Source organism: Mustela lutreola, chromosome 10 (genome assembly GCF_030435805.1).
Source record: "Mustela lutreola isolate mMusLut2 chromosome 10, mMusLut2.pri, whole genome shotgun sequence".
In the NCBI taxonomy this organism is placed as follows: Eukaryota; Metazoa; Chordata; class Mammalia; order Carnivora; family Mustelidae; genus Mustela; species Mustela lutreola.
The window spans coordinates 71,830,397-71,836,542 of record NC_081299.1 but is presented as its reverse complement, the minus strand read 5'-3'; the positions used below and the strand labels follow the sequence as shown (position 1 = coordinate 71,836,542).

Sequence of the window (6,146 nt, the reverse complement as noted above, 5' to 3'; positions counted from 1 at the left end):
TCAGCTCATTTAATCCTTCCAACAACTCTATGAATTTCATTCTATTATCACAGTTTTCCAGATGGACAAGTTAAAGTTAAGTAACTTGACCAAGATCACAAACTTAGTGAAGATTGGAGTTATTTAGATTCAGATTTGATCTGTCTTGAATCTAAAACCTATCCTTTTTGGGGTGCCTGGGTGGCACAGTTGGCTAAGCATCTAACTTGATCTCAACTCAATTCTTGATCTCAGGGTCATGCGTTCAAGCCCTGCACTGGGCTCCATGCTGGGCGTTGAGTCCCCCGCCCCAAAAAAATAAATAAAATAACCCACCCTTTTCATTTTCATCCTATTCTAGAACTTGTTACTTACCTTCCCTATTAGCTTCTCATAAGAAGTTATATTTTGGCCTATCCTTAGCTGCTCAGCAGAGCTCTCTAGATATTATATGTCATACCTCAAAAGGGAAGGACCTTTTGAAGACCTTCTGCCATCATCCCAGTCCTTGTTCTGGTTATTTCATGCTGCCTAACAAATTATTCCAAAACTTAGTGGCTTAAAGCAATGACGGAATTTAATTTGCTCATGAATCTGCAATTTGGGCAGGACTTTGTGGGGATAGCTTGTCGTTGCTTTGCGTGGTGTCAGCTGATTGGGGCTCAAAAAGTAATTATTTACAGTTCTGGCGGTTGGTACCGGAGAGACTCAAATAGCTAGAGAGTGCCACAGCTGAGGCTGCGCAGGCCTCTCTCCCCACCTCTCTGTGGATTTCTTTGTGGTCTGTCCAATGTGGTGGTGTCAGAGCTGCAGGGGTTTCTATATGGTGGCTTAGGAGACCTAAGAGGGTCAGAGAGAGAACAGGAGAGAGAAAGCCAGATGGAAGCTGTATTGACTTTCCTAATCAAGTTTCAAAAATCACGCAATACCACCATTTTTTAATGAGAAGCAGGCCACTAAGGCTGGCCCATAGTCAAGGGAAGGGGAATTAGATTTTACCTTTTACTGGAGGAATGTCAAAGAATTTGTGAACTTGTTTATCATGGTACCATGAGCCTGTTTTGAGTAGGTCTACCTCGTCTCAGCTTCAGGCAATAGGGCTCGCCCTAGGCACTTATGTGCAAGAAGTACAAGCTGTCAGCAGCATCCGTCCCTCCACAGTCGTGGCCTTCACCTCTTCTCAGAGCCTCTCTTTTCACTAGTGATAGCCTTCTATGGCTGGAGAGCTTCCCTGCTCTCCCAGGCCCTGAACTTTCCAGCTTTCCTACTCCACACCCCTCCGCATCTCCATCATAATACTTCTCTAGATGATCAGTTCACCCACAATGACAGTACAGCCCAGAGAGATACTCAGCACCTTTCCCAACACAGGCAGCAGAACCCCAACAGTGTCAGCACCAGCTGGTGCCTGAGCCAGCTCTCCCCAAGGTTCCCGTTTGCCAGTGTTGCCATAACAACTATTTTCCCATCACCACCCATACGTGGTCACTTTCTCGTCATTTCTGCTAATGATATAGCACAGCATTCCCAAGATGTGTCTGCCCAAACCTTTGTTACCCACTTGAATATACTGCACTCTCCTGTTCTCTGGAATACTAATTCCTTGTGAATGGCATTAATAGAAGGTATTAGCTCTGGTATGGCAAACACCTGTTTTGATGGCACAGGAAAGAGACGGGTTCACCTTTCTAGGAAGAGTAGTACAGTGGTGGTAAGGACAAAGCAGGATTTTTGTCCTTTGGCTGTCTTGGTGACTTTCCTGTGCTCGAAAATAAAATACAGTACTGCATATTTTTAAAAATCTTGCATATTTTCTCCAAGTTTGTGAAAATGCACTTTCTGAAAATAAAATTTAAATACTGAAAGCCTCTTACATCTTTGAGAGGTAATAGGAAACATTATTTTATGTGCTAGTAAAATAAATTATTATGGTTTTATCTGGAATGTCCTTTGTCTTATTTCCCAAATATCATACTTTTATTGTGTTCTTGAAACTAAAATAATCTGCAGGATTTATAGTGGGAAGGCCAAAGATTCTGTACCTTGTTTCTAATCATCTTATGTATTGCATAGTGGATAAAGGCACCAGCCACGTACATTTTCTGATTTTAAAATATGGCACTTGAAAAAAAAAAAATATGGCACTTGATTTGGGGAGTATAGACATGGCCCTTAATTCCTCATTTTGAGCTTACTTCAACATACATGAGCAGTGGAGTCTTATGCTACTTAATCTTACTTCCATAACTAGCTGTCTCCAATCTTTGCTCTCCAGGAGAATGCAGTAACCTGCACCAAGGTTCCTGGTACATTACTACAATGCCAGGTTATGAGGCTGGATTCACACAGTTGACTATGACAATCACTAATGCCATTTAAGGAGTCTTTACTGTGTGCCAGTGACTTGAGAGTTTTATCTCAATCCTTGGAGAGAGTTGTTAATATTCACATTTTTCATGCAGCAAAACCAGTGCTTCACAAGATTAAGTTATTTGCCCAAGATTGCCCACAAGTACGTAGTGAAAACTTGACTCTAAACTGGGCTTTTTCAAGATTTATTTATTTGAGAGAGAGATTAAGAGCTAGAGGGAGAAGGAGAAAGTATCTGAAGCAGAGGAGTACCTTGGTAGCTCAGTTGATTAGACATCTGCCTTTGGCTCGGGTCATGATCCCAGGGTCCTGGGATTGAGTCCCTTGTCAGACTCCTTGCTCAGCAGGGAGTCTGCTTCTCCCTCTGCCTGCTGCTCCCTCTGTTTGTACTCTCTCTCTGTCTGTCTCTCTCTCTCTCTCTGTCAAATAAATAAATAAAATCTTAAAAAAAAAAAAAATAAAATCTGAAACAGACTGTGCTGAGTGCCTGATGTGGGGCTTGATCTTGTGACTCTGAGATCATGACCTGAGCTGAAACCCAGAGTCAGCTGCAACTGAGCGACCCAGGCCCCTAAACTGGGCTTTGAGACCCTGCAGCTCTTGCTTTTAGCCTAATATTTCACTAAAACCATTGTTTGCCATTCTTTTATCCTCTTCCATTACCTTATTGAAATTCAGAAAACTCCATGGCCAGAGGATGCTATTTCTTTTCAGTGATATGGCTGTGAGATAAATCACTTCTCTCATGCACTGCAAAGCTCCAGGTATAGTAAGAAGAGAATCCAGATAGACATCTGAGAGCTTGTAGAGTTTCTTTTTCCGTATGGGTCAAATAAGCCTCATAGGGCTCTGTGACATTGTGTTGCCACATAATGAATCTCTTTTTATAATTGAATTGAAATCATGGGAAGTACTGGTATTGATGGCCAACCCTGAATTAAGACCGTGGAGCAGGAAAAAAAAAAAAAAAGAGAGAGACTGAGGAGCAGGAGGAAGGACCCAGGCTGCCTCCCATTTTCTTGTGTTCAACAGTCTATGTTATAAACAAGCCTGTTGGGGGTGGGGTGGGGCTTGTGTAGAACTCACTGAGATAATGAGCTATGAGAAACAGAAAGAGCAACTCTCATGAAAGGAGTAACACTTAAGCAAGAAATGCCTTTAAGAATTAGAAACCTGGGGACACCTGGGTGGCTCAGTGGGTTAAAGCCTCTGCCTTCGGCTCAGGTCATGATCCCAGGGTCCTGGGATCGAACCCCACATCAGGCTCTCTGCTCAGCAGGGAGCCTGCTTCCCCCTCTCTCTCTGCCTGCCTCTCTGCGTACTTGCGATCTCTCTCTCTCTCAAATAAATTAATTAAGAAGAAAAAAAAGAAATGTTTAAAAAAAGAAAAAATTAGGAACCTGGAGGGTGAAGGGTACTGCTTCAACCTCACACGAAAGCTACTAAAGAAAGAAAGGAGGGAGCCAAGATTCCCAGATGAGGGAGCCAAGATTCCCAGATGGGTACCCAGATAGAAACAGTGAAAATCAGGATTCAGAGCTATCTGCTGATTCTAAAATCAGGGGCAGTGAGATGGATTTTCTCCACAAAAGTTCATGGTAGTTGAGGTTCTGATGACAATTCCCTTTTGACTTTAGCTTGTGTTGTTATCCAGCCAACTTTTACGATAAAGGACTTGCATGAGGTCAGTGTGCTAGACACTACACCATAGTCTGCTGGGACTAAGGGTAGGAAAAAAAATAAACAGACAAATGTAGCAGTGATAAGAATTATGACTGAGAGAAATACTGTCGAAAATAGATGGGTCCACGAAGACTTATGAGAAGTGGTGACATCTGAGACAAGATGAGCATTTATTTACTTTTTAAGATAATTTTATTAATTCTAGGGGTGTGTGTCTGTGTGGTATATGTTTGTGTGCATTTATCCCAGATAAAACTTTTAAAATAAAACTTTAAAACTTTAAAAACAGATAAAACTTTTAAAAGAAAACTTCAAATACTTCTGTAGTACTATGTTAAATAAGAGTGAGTGGTGACAGTGAATATCCTTGCTCTGTTCCTGATCTAAGGAAGAAAAGCATTCTTTCACACTGCTTTAGCTCTCTCCTACAACTTTTGATATTTTGTATTTTCATCTTTGTTCATTTCAGTGTATTTTTCACCTTCTGCTGAGACTTCCTCTTTGACCCATTGACTGGATGTGTGTCATTTAGTTTCCAGGTGTTTTGAAGATTTTCCTGTTACCTTTCTGTCCTTAGTCTTAGGTTTGATTCCATCTGGTCAGAGAACACACTGTATAGTTTTTTAAGTTTTATGAGGTTTTCTTTATGGCCCACAATATACTAAGTTAAACATGTCTTGTAGATGTTCTCTGGGCCCTTGAAAAGAATAGGTATTCTGCCATTGTTGGGTATTCTATCTATAAATGTAGATTAGATGCTGGTGGTTGATGTGGTGTGTTCTTCTGTACCTTCTGTTTTATGTCTAGTACCATCCGTTGCTGAGAGTGGGATGCTGAGTTTCCAACTGTAACTGTTGATTAGTCAATTTCCCTTTTCAGTTCTGTCAGTTTTTGTCTCACATGTTTTGGTGCTCTGTGGTTTGGTGCACAGCCATTTAGGATTGCTATGTCTTCTGGATGGACCTTTCCAGCATTTTTGTAATATCTTCCTCTCTCTCTGTCTCTGGTAGTATTCTTTGGTCTGAAGTCTACTTTATCTGACATTAATATAGCTACTCCTATTTTCTTTCGATTAGGTTTTTGCATGATATATCTTTTTCCTCCCTTTTCTTTTGAATCTACCTGTACCCTTATGTTTGAAGTGAGTTTTTAGTGGGCAGCATATAGTTGTGTTACATTTTTTAAAAAGATTTTATTTATTTATTAGACAGAGAGAGACACAGCAAGAGAGGGAACACAAGCAAGGGGAGTGAGAGAGGGGAGGCAGGCTTCCCGCAGAGGAGGGAGCCCCATGTGGGGCTTGATCTCAGGATGCTGGGATCATGACCTGAGCTGAAAGGCTGCCACTTAATGATTGAGCCACCGAGGTGCCCCAGTTGTGTTACACTTTTAATTCACTTTGCCTATCTTTGGCTTTTAATTGGTATATTTAGACCACTTGCAATTAATGTAATTATTGTATTTCAGAGCTGTGTCAGCCATTTTATTTATTGTTCTGTTTTTTATTTCTCTGTGCTCTTTTTCCTGCTTTCCTCTGGATTACTCGAATAGTTGTTAGAATTTTTTATTTATGTTTAATGTTTTTTGAGTATATCTCTTTGTATAGTTTTTTTCCCCCTTTGTATAGCTTTTATAGTGCATGCTCTAGGTAGTATATGACATATACATAACTTTCCAGAGTTGTTGGTTTTTATATTTTATCACTTTGAGTGAGGTATAGAAACTTTATCTTCCTTTACTTCCTTTTACTTTCCTGCATTTTCCTGCATAATTGTCTTAAGTACTTCCTCTGCATACATTTAGAATCACGTCAAATCACAAGTTTTGCTTCAAATGTCAAACATTTTTTAGAAAACTCGAGAAAAGAATGGTATTGCATTTATTCATTTTTATTATCTGTTGCTCTTTCTTGTTTTCTAATGTTTCAAGATTCCTTCTTTCATTATTTCCCTTTTATTTAGAGAACTTGGTTTAGTTATTCTTTAGGGTAGGTCTGCTGATGACGAATACTTTCAGTTCTCATTCATCTGGGAATGTCTTATTTTCTCTCCATGATTGAGGGACATTTTCATGGATATAGGATTCTGGACTGATAATTTTTTATTCAGTACTTG

General features: G+C 40.2%; 1 protein-coding gene across 1 annotated transcript in view; it reads left to right on the top strand.

Moving 5' to 3' along the window:
• Positions 1–6,146, top strand: part of DDAH1 (dimethylarginine dimethylaminohydrolase 1) — a 134,594-nt gene that overhangs the window by 27,166 nt on the left and 101,282 nt on the right. The window lies entirely within an intron of this gene.